Raw genomic sequence first — 21,885 nt, forward strand, 5'->3', positions numbered from 1 at the left:
ATAAATCTAAGTGCGTTTTTCATTTGCTGGGTAGCCTGGGAAAATCTAGAATTTGAGGACACACCTGATTATTTACTGGAGAAATTAAGTGGTTAAAAAAACTCAGAGATGGGAAAGATAAGTCAGGAGAGTAGCAGCAAGCAATGGGAAGAGAAAAACCAAGAGTCGATGATGTTGGACATTTGCATGGCAAATAAGCATGTACAATTAAGGAGGTATGTAGGAGGTGAGCCATGCATGCAGTGATCAGTGTGTATACCTAATGTCTGGAAGGACTGTAAGACCAAATCACAGTGTGAGAACAGGTATTACTTATCATTCATTCATCCATTTTCTTCACATGTTCACCAACCAATATGTTTTGATCCCCTTTATTGCCAGGTGTAAGGATGTTCCTCAGGGCCCTGAGTTGGCTTCTGTTCTGCTTGTATATCAAGCGTAGGGGCCATCTCAGCATCTTATAAAAGTATGCTTATGAAAGTATCTTCTTTTCACTTTTTTTATTTGAAAGAGTCTATATCTTCTTGAATATTACGAAAAAAATTAAGATGAGGTCTAAAATTAGCTTCTAATGTCTGTAATAAACATTTCCAGAAGGTACCTACCTTCCAATGTTTCTTGGGCACTTTGTTCCCCTTACTGAATATTCCATGGTACTTTCCAAGTTCACATATGTAGCTACAAAATACAACTTGAGACTTAAAAATGAAAAAAAAAATGTTCAATGATCAAAACTGGTTCAGTTATCCAATCTGAATACCAATAACAAAATTAAAAAATGATCAAAGAATTCTGTCCAAAAGAATCCCCTAGCCTCAGACAGCTTTGTGGGTAAGACTTTCAAATGTTCAAAAAGCACATGATTCTCATCCTTTGTAAAAAAAAGATTAAAAAAAAAACCATGGAAACTTATTAATTAATTATTAAAAAACTAAAATTACATTGGTACCAACATTTAAAGCAATAGCAACAACTATAAACCAAATTTACATATCAATATAAATGTAAAAATCTTGGGTAAAACACCTACAAATTAAATTTTAAAGTGCAATTAGGGAGTTCCCACCATGTCCAAGTAGGATTTCTCCAAGAAATGGGAAGATTTTTAAAAATTAAGTAGTATACTAATATAACATTTGTACAGACTAAAAATGGCCACAAATTCCTTGACATTTCTCCTTTTGAGAGGAAGGGCCTATTTGGCCTCTTCTTGCATCTTGGATGATCTGTGACTGCTTTGACCAGTTTAGAATGGTGGATGGAACACTATGCCAGCTCTGAGTCCAGTCTTTGACAGGACAGCAGCTCTCATTTTGGTTTCTTGGAGCCCTGAGCCGCTTGTGAGAAGTCTGGCCACCCTGCTACAGAGTCCACATAGAATGGCTCTGAGGCTGCACAGAGAAGGACGAGAGCCCCGCTGAGCACCCTTCCAGCTATCCCCTCAAGACACCAAGCAGATGAGTAAAGCCATCTTGGACCCTGCAAACGACCCAAGGGCTAGCTGCATATCATCAAATGACCCCACTCAACATTATAGGGGAAGAGGAGTCATCTGGCTGAGTCCTACTTAAATTCCTAACCCACAGGGCACCTGGGAAGCTCAGTCGGTTAAGCTAGGCCCTGGAGCCTGCTTAAGATTCTCTCTCACTCTCTCTCTCTGCCCTTCCCCACACCCACTTACTCTCTCTCAAAAAAAAAAAAAAAAAAAAAAAATCCTAACCCACAAAATCACAAGATATAATAAAAAAGTTGTTGTTTTATTTTGGGTTGTTCGTCAAACCATTGACTAAACAATGGATAACTGGAATAATTGTCCAACAATATGTGAACTGATGATTCACATAAAAAAGAAAATACCTAATTTATATATATATAAATCTTTAATCTTGCAAGCCCAGCATATAGGAACCCACAATACCATTTTTGGGTGCAGAGTTCATGTGATCTCTTTGAAAGGTATTTTGGTAATATGCATTCAAATATAAAATTTGCAGACCTTTTATCTAGAAACTTCACTGCTAGGCATTCCTTCTAAGGAAATAACCCACTAAGGGCCAATGATCCGTATATAACTATATTTTGTGCAGAGTTATATAAAACAGAGAAAAATTGGTAACAGTCTAAATGCTCATCAGCATAGGACCGGTTAAATAAAATACACACATCTCTCCAATGACATTGTATTCAGGTACCAAAAGGGATGTCTGGAAGATATAAAGCAACGTGGTTATGTTTATCTCTAAGGCCTAGAATTATGGGAGACTTTCACTTTCTGCTTTATACCCTTGCCCCATTATATATTAGTTTTATTAGTGCTCTCTCCCTCTCTCTCTCTCTCAAATGAATAATTAAAAAAAAGCAAAACCTACTCCAGTTATCTAGAGAACTGGACAAGCCTTTCTTATTTGGATTGACTTCCACTTGAACATGTAGCTATGGTAACCACTGAGCATTGCCAGAGAACTCTTATTTGGAGGAGAACTCTTTTATTTTCAAAGCAGCTGCATGTATGTGTCTTCTTATCTGTCTGAATCAACTATTCATTCCATTATTAAACAGAGCTTCTTCTTAAACTGTTTGTATCAGAAGCAGGCTGATACATATTTAAGAGACGTGGAATCTTTCTTTCTCTCTCTCACAAAAATAAACAAATTAAATCTTTAAAAAGGGGGTGGGAGGGTGTGTCTGGGGGGCTCAGTCGGATGAGCATCTGCTTAGGCTCGGGTCATGATCCCAGGGTCCTGGGACAGAGTCCCGCATTGGGCTCTCTGCTCAGCAGGGAGTCTGCTTCTCCCTCTGTCCCTCCCCTCACTTGTGTGCATGCTCTCTCTCTCTCTCTGACCCACTCTCTCACAAAAATAAATAAATAAAATCTCAAAAGAGATGTGGAATACTCAGAATGGAGGGAAAGCAATGCCGATGAAGTTGGGAGCATTGAGGAGTAGATAAGGGACCAGCAGGATGGTAATGGCGCTGCTTCTGGAGAAGACAGTGATCGGTAAGGAAGTCTCCCACTCTTTCGATTTGAAGGAGTTACCAGTCAAGAGCTATTTTCTTTTCTTCATAAAAGTAGAAACATCTTAATTTTTCTTGACACAAGTTTATTGCTAAAATTCATATATATGAAGGAATTAATAGCCCCCTCATACCTCCTGTTTGTAATCCCATACCCCTAGAGATAAATGCTGTTACCAGTTTATTCTGTGCACTTACAGATATTTTATGGATATATAGTTTACACACACACACATACGTGATATGTATGTATGTGTGCATGGGTGTAGATATTTAATTTTTAAACACAAGTGGGGTCTCTCTCAGTTAGGATTAGATTTGACTACATATAACAGAGACTCTTAAAAATACAATGTAAACAAAATAAATGTTCACTTCTCTCTCACAAGAAAAACAAAACAAAACAAAAAAACAGGAGGTAGGTAGTCCAGGGCTGATTGGTGGCTTCATAGTCATGAGGAAGCTGTCGCCTTCCATTTTCTCATTCTAGAATCCCTACAGTATGGTCCTTGTCTTCCTGGTACAAGATGGTCCAAACTTCAAATATTACATTCCAAGCAGCAGAGGTGAGGAATAAAGATACAACTGTCCTTTTTAAGGAAACTTCTGATTATACCTCATTGACCAGAAATTAGTCATAGCCCCATCTTTGCAAGGGAGACAGGGAATATAATCGTTCAGCTGAGTGACATTGTGCCTAGCCAAACAAAAGGGTCCCTTGATTTGAAGAAGTCGAAGGTTATTTCACAGGGAACTGACATTCTCTCCCAATGTCATACTATTTTAATGTTCTATAACCTGCATTTTCTTTTTCTTTCTTTTTTTTTTAAAGATTTTATTTACCTAGTTGACAGAGAAAGACACACAGAGAGAGGGAACACAAGCAGAGGGAGCGGGAGAGGGAGAAGCAAGCTTCCTGCGGAGCAGGGAGCCCGATGCAGGGCTCAATCCTAGGACCCTAGGATCATGACCTGAGACAAAGGCAGACGCTCAACAACTGAACCACCCAGGTGCCCCTATGACCTGCATTTTCTGCTTAATATATTTTTAAGAGCTGCACTCTATTACATTCTATTACATAACATTCTATTACATAACAATTACATGACTATTCTCAGTTGTTATAGTTGTTCTTCTTTTAACTAAATCCTTATCAAAGGGTCTCTGAGTTGTTTTATTTCTTTTTTTCCTCCCAGAAAGATATTTTCTACTCCTTGTATGGGAAAAACATTGAAGACAATTTCCATGATACCATTAACTTATGGGCTTATACCTCTCTAAACATTTCTAACTTTGCACTCAATTCAGTGCAATGTGCACTTACTAGAAGCCACTTTCCTTTCCTGTACTTTATATATAATGTTCCTCGAGGCTCAGATCAGAGCCCCTTTTTATCAATTCCTATGGCTTCAAATCTCTGTTAGTGGGGCCTATTGAGTACATAATCTTTAGCCCACTTCTAGGAATTTGTCCTACAGATACACCTTCAAATGTTAAAAGATATATATTCATGAATTCCCATTAAAGCATTATTGGTAGTAGCAGCAAAAACAGCCACAAAGGCAGAAAAAAATCCTGGTTTTCATTAGAGGAGTCAAATAAATTCTGCTACATTTATGTAATGGGATACAATGCAACCATTAAAAACCACTGATCTATAGGTACTACTATGCAAATTTATCCAAGACTTCTTAGTGGAGGTAAAAATAAGATGCAAAGCAATATGCATAACATTATCATATTTGTGTTAAAAAATAAACCAAAAAAAGTATACAAACACATTCTGTAAAACTTGACCTTCATATTGTGAGTGGGTCTAAAAAAACCTCAGTGGCCCAAGATACGAGTTTCCATTACCACGAGGTTAATGAAATGACCCCACCTGGAGTTAGGGTCCAGTTTGGAAACCCAAATTCTACCTAGTCCTAACTGCAGTTTGGTGTTACCTGGTGGCAGTAATCCACTCCAGTTGAAATATTCCTAGGTGCAGCTTCTAGAAAAGCAGTAGAGCTTCCAGAAATCCTATGATTAATTGGTTCCATTTTGCCTAAAGGGATTGGGCCCAGAAGATAATGAAGCTATGGAAGCCCACTTTTTTGCCTCCCCATTTCCTGAGTAGGGCAGCCTGTCGACTTCCTTTCCTTCCCACCCACCCTATCTTGCCTTTCCAGGGAAAGCCTGGGCGGAGATAGAACAAGACCTCAATTCATTGTATCAGAATCTAAGCTCCCCCAGGGCCCACTCTGCCTGTTGCATCGCATATGCTTACATTTATAAGTTCTGCTTTACATTAGTATGACTTTTTAAAAGTAAAATTAATAGACCTGGAAGGAACTGCTGAACTGGAGGAAATAGTGGTTATGAACAGATAAGCTATGGTTGAAACCACTTGATTAATAGTATTTATTTATTTATTTTTAAAGATGTTATTTATTTATTTGCGAGAGAGAGAGAAAGAGAAGCACACTTCCCGCTAAGCAGGGAGCCGCGATGCGGGGCTCGATCCAAGACCATGAGAACTTGACCTGAGCACCTCTGATTAATAGTATTTAAAACACACACACGCGCGCGCACACACACACAGGATGCCTATCAAAGTGCTGATGCTAGAGGTGGGGTCGCCCCAAGGGGGTAATGAAGAGATTGACAAAAAGCTTCCCACAGTCTTAATTGGAAAATCTCCAGCTTCTCTGATGACAAGTGACACAGAAAGGACATCAACTGACCTTACCAAAAAACTAAAGGGAGCATTTGCTGATTCAAAGACCCTCATCCAAAGATGATCCAGGTCCCCAAACTTGTCACTTAATATCTCCACTTACCACTGGATACCAAGAACCTGAATGATTTGGGGGAGTTAGGAGTTTGTTGTTGTTGTTTTGTTTTTTTAAGATTTTATGTATTTATTTGACACACAGAGAGAGAGAGCATGCCACAAGCAGGGCAAGCTGCAGAGGGAGAGGAAAAAGCAGGCTCTCTGATGAGCAGTGGCCCAACTTGGGGCTTGATCCCAGGACTCTGGGATCATGACCTGAGCCAAAGGCAGATGCTTAACCGACTGAGCCACTCAGGTACCCCAGGAATTAAGAGTCTTACCGTGATTCCTGCATATCTAGAAGACCAAAAGCTGGCAATGCTACATGTGGAAGGCATCCCAGTGGATCACAGTGAGGTCACCTTCATACCACCACTTCAGGTGAAACCAACAGGCTGCCCACTCTGTTTCTGTGGTTACCAGACCAGAATGACTGAATGGGTGATAGAATGTGTTAGTAGCAGAGTGTATTTCAAGGACTCAGTGATCACGGACAGGAGATATGGTATAACTCAAATGTTTATTGAAAATCGAAATCCATGGCTGAGTGGCTTTGTGTCTTAAGCCTTTTTTTTTTCATATTTCTTATATTTGAAGAAATAATATTTGTACTTTTTCTCAATTCCTTTTCCTTTTGTTCTCTTTTGCTTAACAATCATATTAAGAATTATTTCTCTTTTTCCTTGTTTCCCTTAGGAAATTAACAATAGTTGTTTTAAATCAAAAGACATAGAGATCATTTTCTAAAAATCATGTGTTAGCATAGTTAATCATGGAAATATTATTTAGGCAAGGCAGTTATTTATTTATTTTTTTAAAGGTAATTAGTTTATATATGCCATACAAAGGGGAATTCATAGAGAATTCATTTGGGGATTCTTCTGTTATTCTCAGCAATCTTATTTCTCAGAATTTTTCTTTATTGCAAAATTCTATTTAAAATATGTTGTCCATTAGAGTGGCATTATTAATCCAAAATAGAACTTAGTCTCTCTAAAACACTCATGGGTTACAAATATTCACATATAAGTCATGTTTTATTTCTATATAGGGGAATAAATGATTTTTTAAATTTGTTTACTCAATTCAATGTAAAGATGTATCAAAAACTACACTGGCTTTATAATATATAAATTTGAGCACTTTCAGATTATTCTTCAAATATCTTGGCTGACTGATGTATGCAAAATGCAAGTAATTTCTGTTTTAAATTTACATGTGACTTTTTTATGCTTAGTCATATATAAGACACATGTTATTAATAAGAGCAACAGCAATAAAGGAAAAAACCATGAATTGTATTGAGATAAAAACTAAAGCTATTTTTCAAGAGAGAAAACTTACTGAATACAAAACATTATCCCAAATGATTCAAAGTCACCACTTAGCATCAATAAAACTGATTTGAGTTTATCTTTGTGTACGGTGTAAGAGAATGGTCGAGTTTCATTCTTCTACATATAGCTGTCCAGTTTTCCCAGCACCATTTATTGAAGAGACTGTCTTTTTTCCACTGTATATTTTTTCCTGTTTTGTTGAAGATTAATTGGCCATAGAGTTGAGGGTCCATATCTGGGCTCTCTACTCTGTTCCACTGGCCTATGTGTCTGTTTTTATGCCAGTACCATGCTGTTTTGGTGACCACAGCTTTGTAATAAAGCTTGAAATCAGGTAACGTGATGCCTCCAGTTTTATTTTTGTTTTTTAGCATTTCCTTAGTGATTCAGGGTCTCTTCTGATTCCATACAAATTTCTGGATTATTTGCTCCAGCTCTTTGAAGAATACTGGTGGAATTTTGATCGGAATGGCATTAAAAGTATAGATTGCTCTAGGCAGTATAGACATTTTAACAATGTTTATTCTTCCGATCCAAGAGCCCAAGATGCCCTTCAACGAACGAATGGATAAGGAAAATGTGGTCCATATACACTACGGAGTATTATGCCTCCATCAGAAAGGATGAATACCCAACTTTTGTAGCAACATGGACGGGACTAAAAGAGTGAAATAAGTCAGGCAGAGAGAGTCAATTATCATATGGCTTCACTTATTTGTGGAGCATAACAAATAGCATGGAGGACATGGGGAGTTAGAGAGGAGAAGGGAGTTGGGGGAAATTGGAAGGGGAGGTGAATCATGAGAGACTATGGACTCTGAAAAACAGTCCGAGGGTTTTGAAGGGGCAGGGGGTGGGAGGTCGGGGTACCAGGTGGTGGGTATTATAGAGGGCACAGATTGCATGGAGCACTGGGTGTGGTGAAAAAATAATGAAGACTGTTATGCTGAAAATAGATAAATTTAATAAAAAAATAAAACTGATTCGACTGTCCATACACAATCTCCAAACATTGTTAGATGTTTCATTCCTGCTTATTCCCACTGATAATTTTAAAAAAAAAAATCAATGTTGATACCCAAAACTAAACAAAACAAAATCAAATCAAAACCATCAAAGCACAAGACAAAAGAAGGGCTAGTATTCTGGGGAGAGGGAGGATAAAAACAAAATATAGGTAACAACAGACTAACAAAGAAAACTTAACTGTGTATCTTTAATACCATTAATAGAGTTTCTGTTTAATGACAACCTGAAATAGCAAATCCATGAAACTCAAACAATAGAATCTTTCCCCTCAAGCAAAAGGAAGTAAACACAGGAAACCTCTTCCTTCTGGGCAAAACAGATACTGAAACAGCTGTTAGTCAGGATGTGGAGAAAGGAGCGTGCGCTGGTGGATAGGTGGTTTGGATCTACACATGTGCTCCTAACTCTCCTGAATTCTGATACTTCACTTCCACCCCCAACAGCCCTTCCTTTATGTAGACTATGGGAGAGCTACCATTACTCATGGAAATGAACCAAATCCTCTCAGTATACTAGAACAGAAAAGATAGCTGCTCCTCACTCTTTCAGAGCATCTGTACATAAAAAATCCACTCCTTACAGGGAAAATAGAAATGAAAAGAAAAAATAAATTCACTAGGAAGCAAAGTATACAAAGACCAATATATATCTTTGAAATTTATAATTAACAATGGATTTTTGTTCTGGGATATATATCCCATTAATCTAAATAATTTGGCATAGAATCTAGGACATAGCAGCCATTCAGTAAATATTTGCTGAGTGCGTGAATGAGTAAAAATATATCACAAAGCCAATATTCTTAAACTGAGGACAGCAAGGTTATTGTTTCTCCTCCAACGAATTAAGTACACCTCCTGCCACAGCAATTCTAGTTTGCATTCAGTACACTTGAGGACATCAGGAACTAAAGTTATTATCTCAAAAAGAAATCAAATCTGTACACAAAGCAAATGTGTATTGTGTACCTACCGCGTACGAGCGTCTGCACTTGGCAATTCTGGGTCACTACAAGAAGTGTAAAACAAGGGCTATGGGAAACACTGGCCAAATCAGTGAGGCAGCTAAGCCCACAGCAAATGCCCTTCCTGTGAAAACATCCTTGGCTGTCTGTCTGTCTCACAGGGGGCCGTGACCCCAGCCACAGGCGACAGCAGGAACATCTGAAGGAGCAGGAAGTCAGATGAGGTACCAAGGGAGCCAAATGGAAGGGACAAATGTAAGCCACAGGGCTTCCTGCCCTGCCCTGAATTAAAAAGGTTTATCATCCTCTGGTTCTCAAGAGCTCTTCTGTTTCATCAGCTATCCACAGAGGTGACTGAAATGTCACACCAGTTCTGAAAGGGTCAACATAATTTTTTTAAAAAGTGATTCTCCTTGCAAATACCATGGACCAGTAATCCATTATGTGTTTATAGCAACTTGTTCATTCGCCGATGGATAAATAGTTCTAATTTTTGCCAATTGTGAAAAAGCCATTATAAATATTTGTGAACAGGTTTTTGTGTGGCTATATACCTTATTTTCTCATGGGTTAATATCTAGAAGTGGGATTGCTGGGTCATATGTGTATGTGTATGTTTAACTTTTTAATAACTGCCAAACTCTTTTCTTTTTTTTACCTCTCACCCCTATAACTGCCAAACTGTTTTTCCAAGTGTCTATACATTTTGAATTCACACCAGTGATGCATGTGAGTTCCAATTGCCCTGTATCCTCACTAGCACTTTATGCTATCAGTTACTTAAAAATTTTTTTTTCTGATGGGAAGTGTGTTGCGGTGGTTTTCATTGCCATCTCCCTGGTAACTAATGATGTTGAGCAGCTTCTCATATGCTAAGTGGAGAGGTGGTTTGGAACCACAATATTTGCCATTTGTTCTGAATATTTGTTTACCTTATAATATTTGACTGTTTGCTAGACAAATTAAAATTATATTTAGTGAGAATTTGAAACCCAGCATGATGTTAGATCTTTTTTCTTTACAATATACCTTAATACTTTAGCTGTCTGGGACCAAGCTTTGAGGGTTTTTTGGTTGTTTGTTTGTTTTGTGAGGTTTTTGTTTGTTTGTTTTTGTTTTGTTTTGTTTCAGGTTTTTTTTTTTTTTTTTTTTTTTTTTGCAGGCTGGAAGAAAATCCAGACCACCAGACCCCAGGCTTGTAGCCTTTTGAGTGTCTCAAGAGGAAGAGATATGGGGCGCCTGGGTGGCTCAGTGGGTTAAAGCCTCTGCCTTCGGCTCTGGTCATGATCACAGGGCCCTGGGATCGAGCCCCACATTGGGCTCCCTGCTCAGGAGAGAGCCTGCTTCCTCCTCTCTCTCTCTGCCTGCCTCTCTGCCTACTTGTGATCTCTGTCTGTCAAATAAATAAATAAGGTCTTAAAAAAAAAAAAAAAAGGAAGAGATATTACATTAGGGCCTCTGTCTTTGAAGGGGATGAATGCCAATCCTGAAACCTTCATGCAACTGAGTCCTCAAAACCTTAACTCTGGGTCTCAGCTGCTTTCAGTGGGTTGTCAAAAAGCCTCAGAATCAAATTTCAGTCCTTGGATTCCAGGATATAGTGTGTCATTTCCCAAGACCTCAGTGAAGCTCTGCTTTTCAGTTTCCTTTTGACTATCAGTAAATCCTCCTTTGGTTCACCTTTTTGAACTATAATCATTTCCTTGTTTTAATTTCTTACTATCTCATTAGGTCTCCAATGCATGCAAGAATGTGTGTCTGTGTGTGTATGTGTGTATTTCAGTTTTTTCAATTGTCTTGAATGGGAGGTACAGATGGAATCCTCTAGTCTATCAGCCCTTGAATCTGAAATGAGAGGTGGTTGTTCTAGGAAATTTTTGGTGTAGCTGGAATAGAGTGTGTACAAGGAGAACAGGGGGCATGAGATTAAAAATGTGGAGTCAGAGAGGTAGCTGGTCATAATGTCAGGTCATACTGTTTTTGATTTTACTCTGAATGATTAGCAATCAAATGTTTTGAGGAAAAGGGTGACTTGATCTTACCTGCAAGTTAAATAGATCCTTTTGGCCTCTATGTTGAGAATAGATTGTGGTGGGGAAGGGTTAGGGAAAGGGGAAGGAAAACAGGGTCCCATTAGAAAGTTATTGAAATAATTCAGGTGAGGAGGTGAGGCATGATGAAAACTGGGACCAAGAAAATAGCAATGGTGGTGGTGAAACGCGTTGAGATTTTTTATACACAGTATTTTGCAGGTAAAACTAATAGGATTTACTGATGCATATAGGGTACAGAGGAAAACATGAAATAAGGTATTTGCCTGGGCAACTGGAAAGACAGAGCTCATTTCCTGAGATGTAGAAGACTATTCAGGAGAGGTTTGTCAGTGGGGCAACTGATGATGTTGTTGTAGAATCAGGAGTTTGATTGGGGACAGGGTAAGTTTGAGATCCTATTAGATATTTGAGTGAAAGAGTGAGTGGATGGTTGGCCATGAGCTTGTAATTTAGGAAAGAGGTTGGGCTAGAAACGTAAGTTTGGGAATTGTGGGTGTGTAGATGCTTTCAAAGCTAAGAGACTGGGGATGGTGTTACCTACAGAGTAAATAAAGAATTTAAAAGTTTTTAGCCTAAACCCGTAAGTTTCCTAACACTTAGCAGTCAGTACATAAAAAGGACCTGACCAGCCAGTGGAATAGAAGGAAAACCAAGAGATATTGATGTCTCAAGCCAAATGAAAGTTTCAAGAAGGAAGCATGATCAACAGTTCTGGGAGGTGCAAATAAAGCCATGGATTAAATAGTATTCAGGTCATTGGTGACCTGGACAGGGGCTATTTCAGTAAATGAGATTGATAAAAGGAAAATGATCCTTCTATTTCTTCAAAAATAGCTTTTATCAAGTTTAACACAAAAGGTGAAGCTTATTGCACCAACATGAGATTTACTAATTTTTCTCTGAGCAGTTAATGTGAGTTACATTGATAAGCCAATTACTCAAAGAGGTTTTACTTAATCTGGATAATCTCATCATTACTTAAAGTAGGGCTTTTAATACCTTAGAAAGATATACCTTTAATTAAGAAGGAAAAGGCAAAGTTTAGAAGAGTAAATCCAAAAAATAAATTGGATTTGACAATACTAGCTTTAGAAAGACATCTGTTCTTTGAGCAAAACCCAAGAAAAACAATTCTAGTAGGACCCTCAAGGCAGCAGGAACTTGCAGGCTGTCATCTCCACAGATAGAAGTGCTTCCCCATCCCTCCCATGAAAAACACTCAGTGGTCTGTGCCTTTATTTATCGGAAGCGTTATTTCTTTGGCCTCATAAATAGATTTGTGTACTCCAATTTCTGAATTTTTTTTTATTTTCATATTCTCAAATTCCTCTTATTTATCTAATATTCTCATATTTTGTGATATGGGAACAGGTGGGTATTACATAATTTTTGAGCTCTTATAAAAAATAAAAGTAACGTTCAGAATCTTTAAAGAACACAAACAAGCTTTCATGTCTACAATTTCTCAAACATTTTCTTGAATAAAAAAATAATAAAACATCGAGTACTACAATTATTTCTAAATTCTGTATACCACTATAATTAGTTCTTTCAGATTTTGGTTTAAACGTAACTTTCTTTTCCCCAATACATTAGAGAATGTATTTATTCTCTAAATTTCCATACAGAATAAGAAATTAAATATCCCTTCATCATAAATAGTTCCCGATTATCTTTCATTTAAAATTTTTGTTTCAATCAAATATTAGATATGTTTAAGCTATTTAAGATATTTAAAATTGGGAATGGTTCCTTTTTTTTTTTTTAAGATTTTATTTATTTATTTGACAGACAGAGATCACAGGTAGGCAGAGAGGCAGGCAGAGAGAGAGGAAGGGAAGCAGGCTCCCTGCTAAGCAGAGAGCCTGATGCGGGGCTCAATCCGCGGACCCTGGGATCATGACCTGAGCCGAAGGCAGAGGCTTTAACCCACTGAGCCACCCAGGTGCCCCACATTTTTTTTTAAGGTTTTCTTTATTTATTTGAGAGAAAGGGTGAGTGAGAGAGCAAACATGAGAAGGGAGAAGGTCAGAGGGAGAAGCAGACTCCCCACAGAGCAGGGAGCCCAATGGGGGGCTCAACCCAGGCCTCCGGGATCATGACCCAAGCTGAAGGCAGTGGCTTAACCAACTGAACCACCCATGGGCCCCTGGGAATGGTCCCTTTTTAAAGCCCATTTTTATACCTTTATGGACATAGGAAGTCTTTTAGTTTGAAGAAAAATAAGGCACACTGATAGCATGATCTCAGTGTCCTGGAATCGAGCCCCTCGTCGGACTCTCTGCTCATCAGGGAGCCTGCTTCTCCCTCTCTCTGCCTGCTGCTCTGCCTACTTGTGATCTCTCTCTCTCTCTCTGTCAAATAAATAAATAAAATTTTTTAAAAAATTACTATTGATCACCATCATCATCATCATTAGAACAGGACAATCTCCAAAGTCAAGTAGCTCAAAAGAAAAAAAAACTAGAGTAAGTATGATCATTGTCAAAGGTTAGAATTCGATTTCACAAGGGAGATATCTATATTATATCTCTCTCTCTATATATATATATTATATATATATTATTATATATATTATGGTTACAATATAAGAGTATTTAAGAATGATAACGTTGGGGGCACCTGGGTGGCTCAGTGGGTTATGCCTCTGCCTTCAGCTCAGGTCATGATCTCAGGGTCCTGAGAGCAAGTCCCACATTGGGCTCTCTGCTCAGCAGGGAGCCTGCTTCCTTCTCTGTCTCTCTCTGCCAGCCTCTCTGTCTACTTGTGATCTCTCTCTGTCAAACAAATAAATACAATCTTAAAAAAAAAAAAAAAGAATGAGGGGGCGCCTGGGTGGTTCAGTGGGTTAAGCCGCTGCCTTCGGCTCGGGTCATGATCCCGGGGTCCTGGAATCGAGTCCCGCATCGGGCTCTCTGCTTGAGGCGGGGAGCATGCTTCCCCCTCTCTCTCTCTGCCTGCCTCTCTGCCTGCTTGTGATCTCTCTCTCTGTGTCAAATAAATAAATAAGAATATTAAAAAAAAAAAAGAATGATAACGTTGGAGACCATCACACTTGGGTTTAAATTCCACATCTTCTACTAAATAATTTCATAACCTTGAAGTCTGCCACTCAATCTTTCTCAACCTCATTCCTCATCTATAAATGGGGGTAAGAATACCTGCCTCGCAGGATTATTGTGACGATTTTACAAGATAGTATATGAAAAGCACTTAATACAGGGCCAAGACTTGGGTAGGTGCTGAATAAAAAATTACTATTGAGGGGCGCCTGGGTGGCTCAATGGGTTAAGCTTTTGCCATCAGCTCACGTCATGATCTCAGTGTCCTGGAATCGAGCCCTTCGTCGGACTCTCTGCTCATCAGGGAGCCTGCTTCTCCCTCTCTCTGCCTGCTGCTCTGCCTACTTGTGATCTCTCTCTCTCTCTGTCAAATAAATAAATAAAATCTTTTAAAAAATTACTATTGATCACCATCATCATCATCATTAGAACAGGACAATCTCCAAAGTCAAGTAGCTCAAAAGAAAAAAAAACTAGAGTAAGTATGATCATTGCCAAAGGTTAGAATTCGATTTCACAAGGGAGATATCTATATTATATATATCTCTCTATATATAAATATTATATATATATTATTATATATATTATTATTGTTATGTTATTATTGTTAATAAAACACACTAAAGGAGAGAGGTCAGGATGATTCATCGCATTCCCTGTGCTAGATTCCAAGTGTTTTTATATATATATATCTCAAGTTAGCCTGACAACAACCCCAGAAGGGAGCTAGTATATGCCTACCTAATGGATGAGAAAATAGAAACTCAGGGGGGTGAAGTGATTTGGTCAAGACTATACTGTATAAGACTATACAGTTAATTTGCAGAATCACCACTCTACTCCAATTTGTTTGACTCCAAAGCCCTGTTTCAACTAAACTTCCAAAGTAGAGTCACTTTGGGGAGTATTTCAGCTGGACCACTCACCCTCATCCAGACTACATCTGAATTGAGCACAGTCTTGATCAACTCTCAAATTTTATTCTCTCTCTCATCCATAATCTAATCACACTAAAGGAACCCCAGAATTAAGAAAGTTAATAACAACACCTGCTGCCTGCATATAGCCTAACTCTCCTGGCTCGAATCTGCCAACTCTTCTCTGCATGGAGTTGGAATATTTCACTACCCTGGATAGTGCCCTTCTCCATACTGAGCGAATTTGATGGAGCTGGACCAGAACTGGCTATACTTCCCGTGGTCCTAGGAATGCAGTGATGATAATTACCAGTCAACTTTGGGTTGAAGAAGTTGCTTGACTCAGCAAGGCTGGCATTTCCTCCTACACGATTCTTTCCAGTTTGTTGGCAATGGTATTCAGGAGAAGCTGGAGAATTCTGATAACAGCTTGCTGGTTGGATTCCAGGAGAATAGCTCAGATTCTGCTGAAGACTCATCAGAAAGTGGAGAAATCCTGACAAAGGAAGTTAATGATAGCCCCTTTGGAAACTTTGACTACCTCTACAGATGCCTTCACAACTATTTAAAGCACCATCTTGGAGCTAACTGAGACAACAGAAAATGAAACAAACCCCATGAATGGAAATTAACAATCAGGCTGTGACCCACTTAAGTTGGTGTTGTGCTGGCTTGCCAAAGGCCTGCCAGAGAGCATACATACCCTGGGTTAATGGCTTGATGCCTTCCCGTTCATCACTTTTAGATGGAAATTACAATTGTCTCCTAATTACCTTGCAGAACTGTGTCCTCTTCTTTCTTTACCTCCATTCTTGCTAGCTTTTCCTAATTGTTTAACTACTTCACAGAACACAACAAGCAAAGAACTAGGAAAGGTGATGGGCTCAAACAATTGTGGATATTGACATGTTGCTATATTTACCATACAATATAGAAGACATGAATCTTGAGTGAAGACACTGTGTATTTGTGTAAGCTGTGGGCAATACTGGGCACACTCAGAGTGATTCATAAATGTTCTTTAAAGGCCTTTCAAGCTCAGGACACAATCAACACAAGTTATACTTCCTTTGCTGTTTAATCTATGCTCTTATCCAGCACTGTCCGATAGAAACAAAATGTGAGTGACTTCTGTCATTTTAGTTTCTAATAGCCATCTTTAAAAAATTAAAAGAAGCAGGTGAAACTAATATTAATAATATATTTAAACCCAATGTATCTAAAATGTAATTTTAACATGTAATCAATACAAAAATTTATTAATGACATCGATCATTCTTTTTTGGAGGGTACCAAGGCTTCAGAATCTAGTGTGGATTTTTTTGGTTTTTGTTTGTTTGTTTGTTTTTTTAAGATTTATTTATTTATTTGAGAGAGAGACAGCATGAGGGGCAGGGTCAAAGGGAGAAGAAGAGAGAATCTGAAACAGACCCTGCACCAAACATGCAGGCTGATGTGGGGCTTGATCTCAAGACTCTGAGACTGAAGCCAAGAGTCAGGGGCTTAACCCACTGCACCATCCAGGTACCCTTGGAATCTAGTATATATTTTACACATACAGCTCCTTTCAATTCTACCTAGCCACACTTCAAGTGTTCATTAGCCTGACGTAGTTAATGGTGACCTCATTGGACAGTATAACTCCAAAGAAGTTGGAAGAATAAACACATAAGGAAGTAGTATAAGTTCTCCAGAGGAAAGTAAACACAGAAGGTTTAAGGTCTCCTTGTTGCATAGGGTGCCTGGGTGGCTCAGTCAGTTGGACAGCTACCTTTGGCTTGGGTCATGGTCTCAGGGTCCTGGGATTGACCCCCACATCAGACTCCTTGCTCAGCGGGGACCCTGCTTTTCCCCTGCCTGCCACTCCCCCTTCCTTCTGCCTGCTCTCTCCCTCTCTCACTGTCTGTGTCAAATTAAAAGAAAAAAATCTTAAAAACAAACTTTGGTCCCTAGGAGGGTTTGTTGGGAGTCAACAGGAATTAACCCACACCATTTGGTTTAATTTTGAAGGAAGTAGGGGCTGAAAGGAAAAGATGTCCAAGTTGTGAAATGTCTTAAAGGCACAGAGCTTTACAAGCTAAGAGCTTCCTGCCAAGAAAAGGAGAGTTTAAATGAGCCCGTGAGAGTGATGAGAAGCGTTAGGATGGGGAAGAGAAGGATCTATTACTTCTGAGACCCTTTCTAACTAGAGGTTTTATGATTCCATATTTCCTGTAACTTTGTTAATGAGTACTTTTGAAGTGTTTCTTACAAATGTTTGTTCTTTTTAAATAATTTAGCTATTCAATATAAAATGTCTATGCTACAAATTCAGGGAATGAAAATTTTAACTACCGATCCCACCCTAAACAGAGGAACATGGTTCCAAGTTTCTGGGGTTCACATAAAAGAAGGTTCTAACTTATTTGTAGGTACTTTGAATAGTTGCCTAAAACACCGACTGGAATCTGAGAGACCCTGGTCCTAGTTCAGCTCTCTTAGTTTACAGAAATGGCAACTTTGGATGAGTCTCTTAAACTCTCTATGTATCATCTACATGATGGAAACAATGGTATCTATCACCCAAGCTTAGTGAAAGAATCTACCTAGATAATATGCAAAGCTCCAATAAAATTCTCCATAAATGGGTAGTGATTATGCCTTGTTACTTTACAGTTTTGATTATTCACATATAGCTGTTCCCATCTAGTAAAATCTTTGGAATGGTTTCTTCCTGTTGGTGGAAATTTTCCTTAGAGCAATAGCCAAATAAGTGGCTATGTAAAATAGTATTTCTTTTAATTCCAAAGGGCTCCTTTCCAAAACAGCCACTTAGGAACAAGAGCCACCGAAAAGTGATTCATGTCCTCTCATCGGCCCGTGGCAGGACCTGGCTTGTGTAACAGCATCAGACTTAACTGCAAAGAACCAGGACCAGACACATCCTTTGCCAGGGGGGTCCCAGCAGAGTTCTTGCAGACTGTTCTATGGCGTGCTGTGGCTCAAATTCAATTCTAAGCTCTAGTTCTAGGACTAAAAGCCTAAAGGAGAAAAACAAAGAAACAAAACAAAACCCCTAAACAGCCTCAAAGTCCTCTAACAACAAGAAACCTATGGCTATTGCTCTAGTAGGGCCAACGGGTCATGAGAGGCATTTCCATTTTGTAGCTTTCTTACTAACCAAAAACACAGGAGAGGTTTCCAAATAAATGTACATTCGTGAAGAATAAGTCACAGCAGGGTGTGTGGATGGGAAGCAGCACAAAATTTATTAGCCATCTCTGTTAAGTACCATGCATTTAGAGGTCTCGTCCGAAAACGGTACCTGCTTATAGGACTCCCTTTCTTGTAAGTCACAGCTTTACATCACTGGCTTATTCTGGAGACAATATTGCTCATTCCCAAGGATTGCTTAGCATTTCTAAAATATCACACTGATTAGAGTACTTTGATTAGCTCTATTGTTCAGGGTTGTGGATCTGGATCCTTGACTGATAGGTCCCACCCAAGGAACTGATAGGCCACAGCCAAGAAATTTATTGACTTGTTTCTAACAAAATAGATAACTTCAAGGTCGAGAGCCTAATTTTGAGCCACACAGACTAACCATCAGAACTTTAGCCCTACTAGTTACTAGTTTGTGACCTTGACAGATTATTCTCTAAGTCTCAGTTTCTTCTTCTATCCACTATGGATAAAAAGATAGCTACTTCATTAGGATTGTTATTAGGGTCAAATAGAAAGCCCATCAAGTGCTTAACATAGTGCCTGGCATGCGGAAATATTTCAATAAATGTTGGCTGTTTTCCTATATAAGACTGGTGGGAATTGGGGCACCTGGGTGGCTCAGTGGGTTGAAACCTCTGTCTTCTGCTCAGGTCATGATCCTGGGGTGTTGGGATCGAGGCCCGCATCGGGATCTCTGCTGAGTGGGAACCCTGCTTAATGCCCATCACCCAACTACCATATCCCCCCATCCACCACCCATTCCCCAACCCTCAGTTTATTTCCCAGGGTCAAGAGTCTCTCTCGCTCTTTGGTTTCTTCCCATTCAGTTTTCCCTCTCTTCCCTTATAATCCTCTGTGCTATTTCTTATATTCCACATATGAGAGAAACCCTACAATAATTGTCTTTCTCTGATTGACTTATTTTGCTCAGCATAAACCCTCCAGTTCCATCCATGTCGTGTTAATGGTAAATATCCATCCTTTCTGATGACTGAGAAATATTTCGTGTGTGTGTATATATATATACATCTTCATCCGTTCTTCTGTCAATGGACATCTCCGCTCTAAAAACAGGGAAAGCTTCATGGAGTTGCGTGTCATTCTTGTGCAGGGGCCATGTTATCTTTCCAGTTTTAGTTTATGTGCTGCTGAAGAGAGCACAAAGAGCAAGTATCTTTATTCTCATCACAGACATTCCAGAAAATCAGTAACTCATTTTCTGTGAGACCTCCCCAAGGCTCGATGAAAATTAGACAACTATATGTGTTCTTTCAGTGCTGTTGCCTGGGCTATGAAAAGTGGGAAAATTTAGTTTATTGCTATCTTCAGTGCCTGGCCCAGGTTGGCTTTCTAGAAATAATCAAGAACGAATGAATGAAAGATCTAGCCTAAAGCATAACTGTGGCCCTTCATCAGTATCACAGAGATAATATTTTAAAAATATCTTCCATTATTTCCTTGGTAATTTTTTTATTAATCCAGGAGTTATTTCTTTCCCACGCATCCCAACTGCTTTAAAGATAAGCCAAGAAGAGTGCTGTCCTAGGGAAGGAGGTTAGCACCAATGCAAACAAATGTCTTTTCTTTCAATTTTTGAAAATCAGAAAAAGTTTTATAAAGTAACATTTCATTTTATTTTTTATTATACTATAACTAATATAAAGTGTTATATTGGTTTCAGGTATACAATATAATGATTCAACCATTCTACGCATGTCTTCCTGCTCATCAAGGTAAGTGTATCTTAATCCCCTTTATCTCCTTCACCATCCCCCCACTCACTCATCTCTCCTCTGGTAACCACCGATTTGTTCTCTGCATTTAAGAGTCTGGTTTTGGGGACTCCTGGGTGGCTCAGTCAGTTAAGCATTTGCCTTCAGCTCAGATCATGATCCCAGGGTCCTGGGATCCAGTCCCACATCAGGCTCCTTGCTCAGCAGGGAGCCTGCTTCTTCGTCTGCCTGCTGCTCTCCCTGCTTGTGCTCAAACCCTCCTTCTCTCTCTCCGACAAATAAATAAATAAAATCTTAAAAAAAAAAAAGTCTGTTTTTTTGTTTGTCCCCTTACTTTTTATTCATTTGTTTTGTTTCTTCAATTCCACATCTGAGTGAAATCACATGGTATTTGTCTTTCTCTGACTTATTTCACTAAGCGTTGTATCCTCTAGGTCCATCCATCTTGTTGCAAATGGCAAGATTTCATCCTTTTTATGGCTGAGTAATATTTCATAGTATATATATAGATGCCACATTTTCTATATCAGTTGATCTTTGAATGGACACTTGGGTTGTTTCCATATCTTGGTTATTGTGATAATGCTACAACAAACATAAATCTTTTTGGATTAGCGTTTTTGTTTTCTTTGGGTAAAAAGCCAGTATTAAATTTCTGGATCATTGGAAATTCTATTTTTAATTTTTTGAGGACCTCCAAACTGTTTTCCACATTGCTGCACCAATTTGCATTCCCACCAACAGTGTCGGAGGGCTCTTTTTTCTCCACATCCTTGCCAACATTTATTATTTCTTGCATTTTTTATTTTAGCAATTCTGCAGGTGTGAGGTAATACCTCACTGTGGTTTTTATTCACATTTCCCTGATGGTTAGTGGTGTTGGGCATCTTTCCTTGTGTTCATTGGCCATCTGTATGTCTCCCTAGGAAAAATGTCTAATTGAGTCCTCTATCCTTTTTTTAAATGTTTTATAGATTTTATTTATTTATTTGACAGAGATCACAAATAGGCAGAGAGGCAGGCAGAGAGAGAGGAGGAAGCAGGCTCCCCACTGAGCAGAGAGCCTGATACAGGGCTCGATCCCAGAACCCTGAGATCCTGACCCGAGCCGAAGGCAGAGGCTTAACCCACTGAGTCAACCAGGCGCCCCCTCTATCCATTTTTTAATTGGATTGTTTGTTTGGTGTTGAGGTTTCTAAGTCCTTTATACATTTTGGATATTAACTCTTTATAGGATTTATCATTTGCAAATATCTTCTCTCATTCAGTAGGTTGCCTATTTGTTTTGTTGATGGTTTCCTTCACTGTGCAAAAGCTTTTTATTTGGTGTCATCCCAATAGTTAATTTTCCTTTTGTTTCCTTTGCCTGAGAAAACTTATCTAGAAAATCTTGCTCTGGCTGATCAAAGAAATTACTGCCTATGTTTTCTTCTAAGAATTTTATGGCTTCAGGTCTCATATTTAGGTCTTTAATACATTTTGAGGGTTTTTGCATATGGTATGAAGGTGGTCCAGTTTCATTCTTTTGCATGTAGCTGTCCAGATTTCCCAGCACCATGTGTTGAAGAGACTTTTTCCCACTGTATATTCTTGCCTCCTTTGTCCTGGATTAATTGGCTATATAAGTGAAGGTTTATTTCTGGGCTCTCTATTCTGTTCCATTTATCTGTCTATTTTTATACCAGCATCACACTGTTTTGATGATCACAGCTTTGTAGTACATCTTTTTTTTTTTTTTCTTAAAGATTTTAC

At 38.8% G+C, this 21,885-nt stretch overlaps 1 pseudogene; it reads right to left on the reverse strand.

The window, feature by feature from the left end:
- Positions 1 to 19,466: 19,466 nt before the first annotated feature.
- On the reverse strand, positions 19,467 to 19,561 carry LOC123392017 (annotated as a pseudogene).
- Between the last annotated feature and the right edge of the window lie 2,324 nt (positions 19,562 to 21,885).

The sequence above is a fragment of the Mustela putorius genome, unplaced genomic scaffold (assembly GCF_011764305.1).
Source record: "Mustela putorius furo isolate JIRA1106 unplaced genomic scaffold, ASM1176430v1.1 tig00000421_pilon_pilon_pilon, whole genome shotgun sequence".
NCBI classification, from domain to species: Eukaryota; Metazoa; Chordata; class Mammalia; order Carnivora; family Mustelidae; genus Mustela; species Mustela putorius.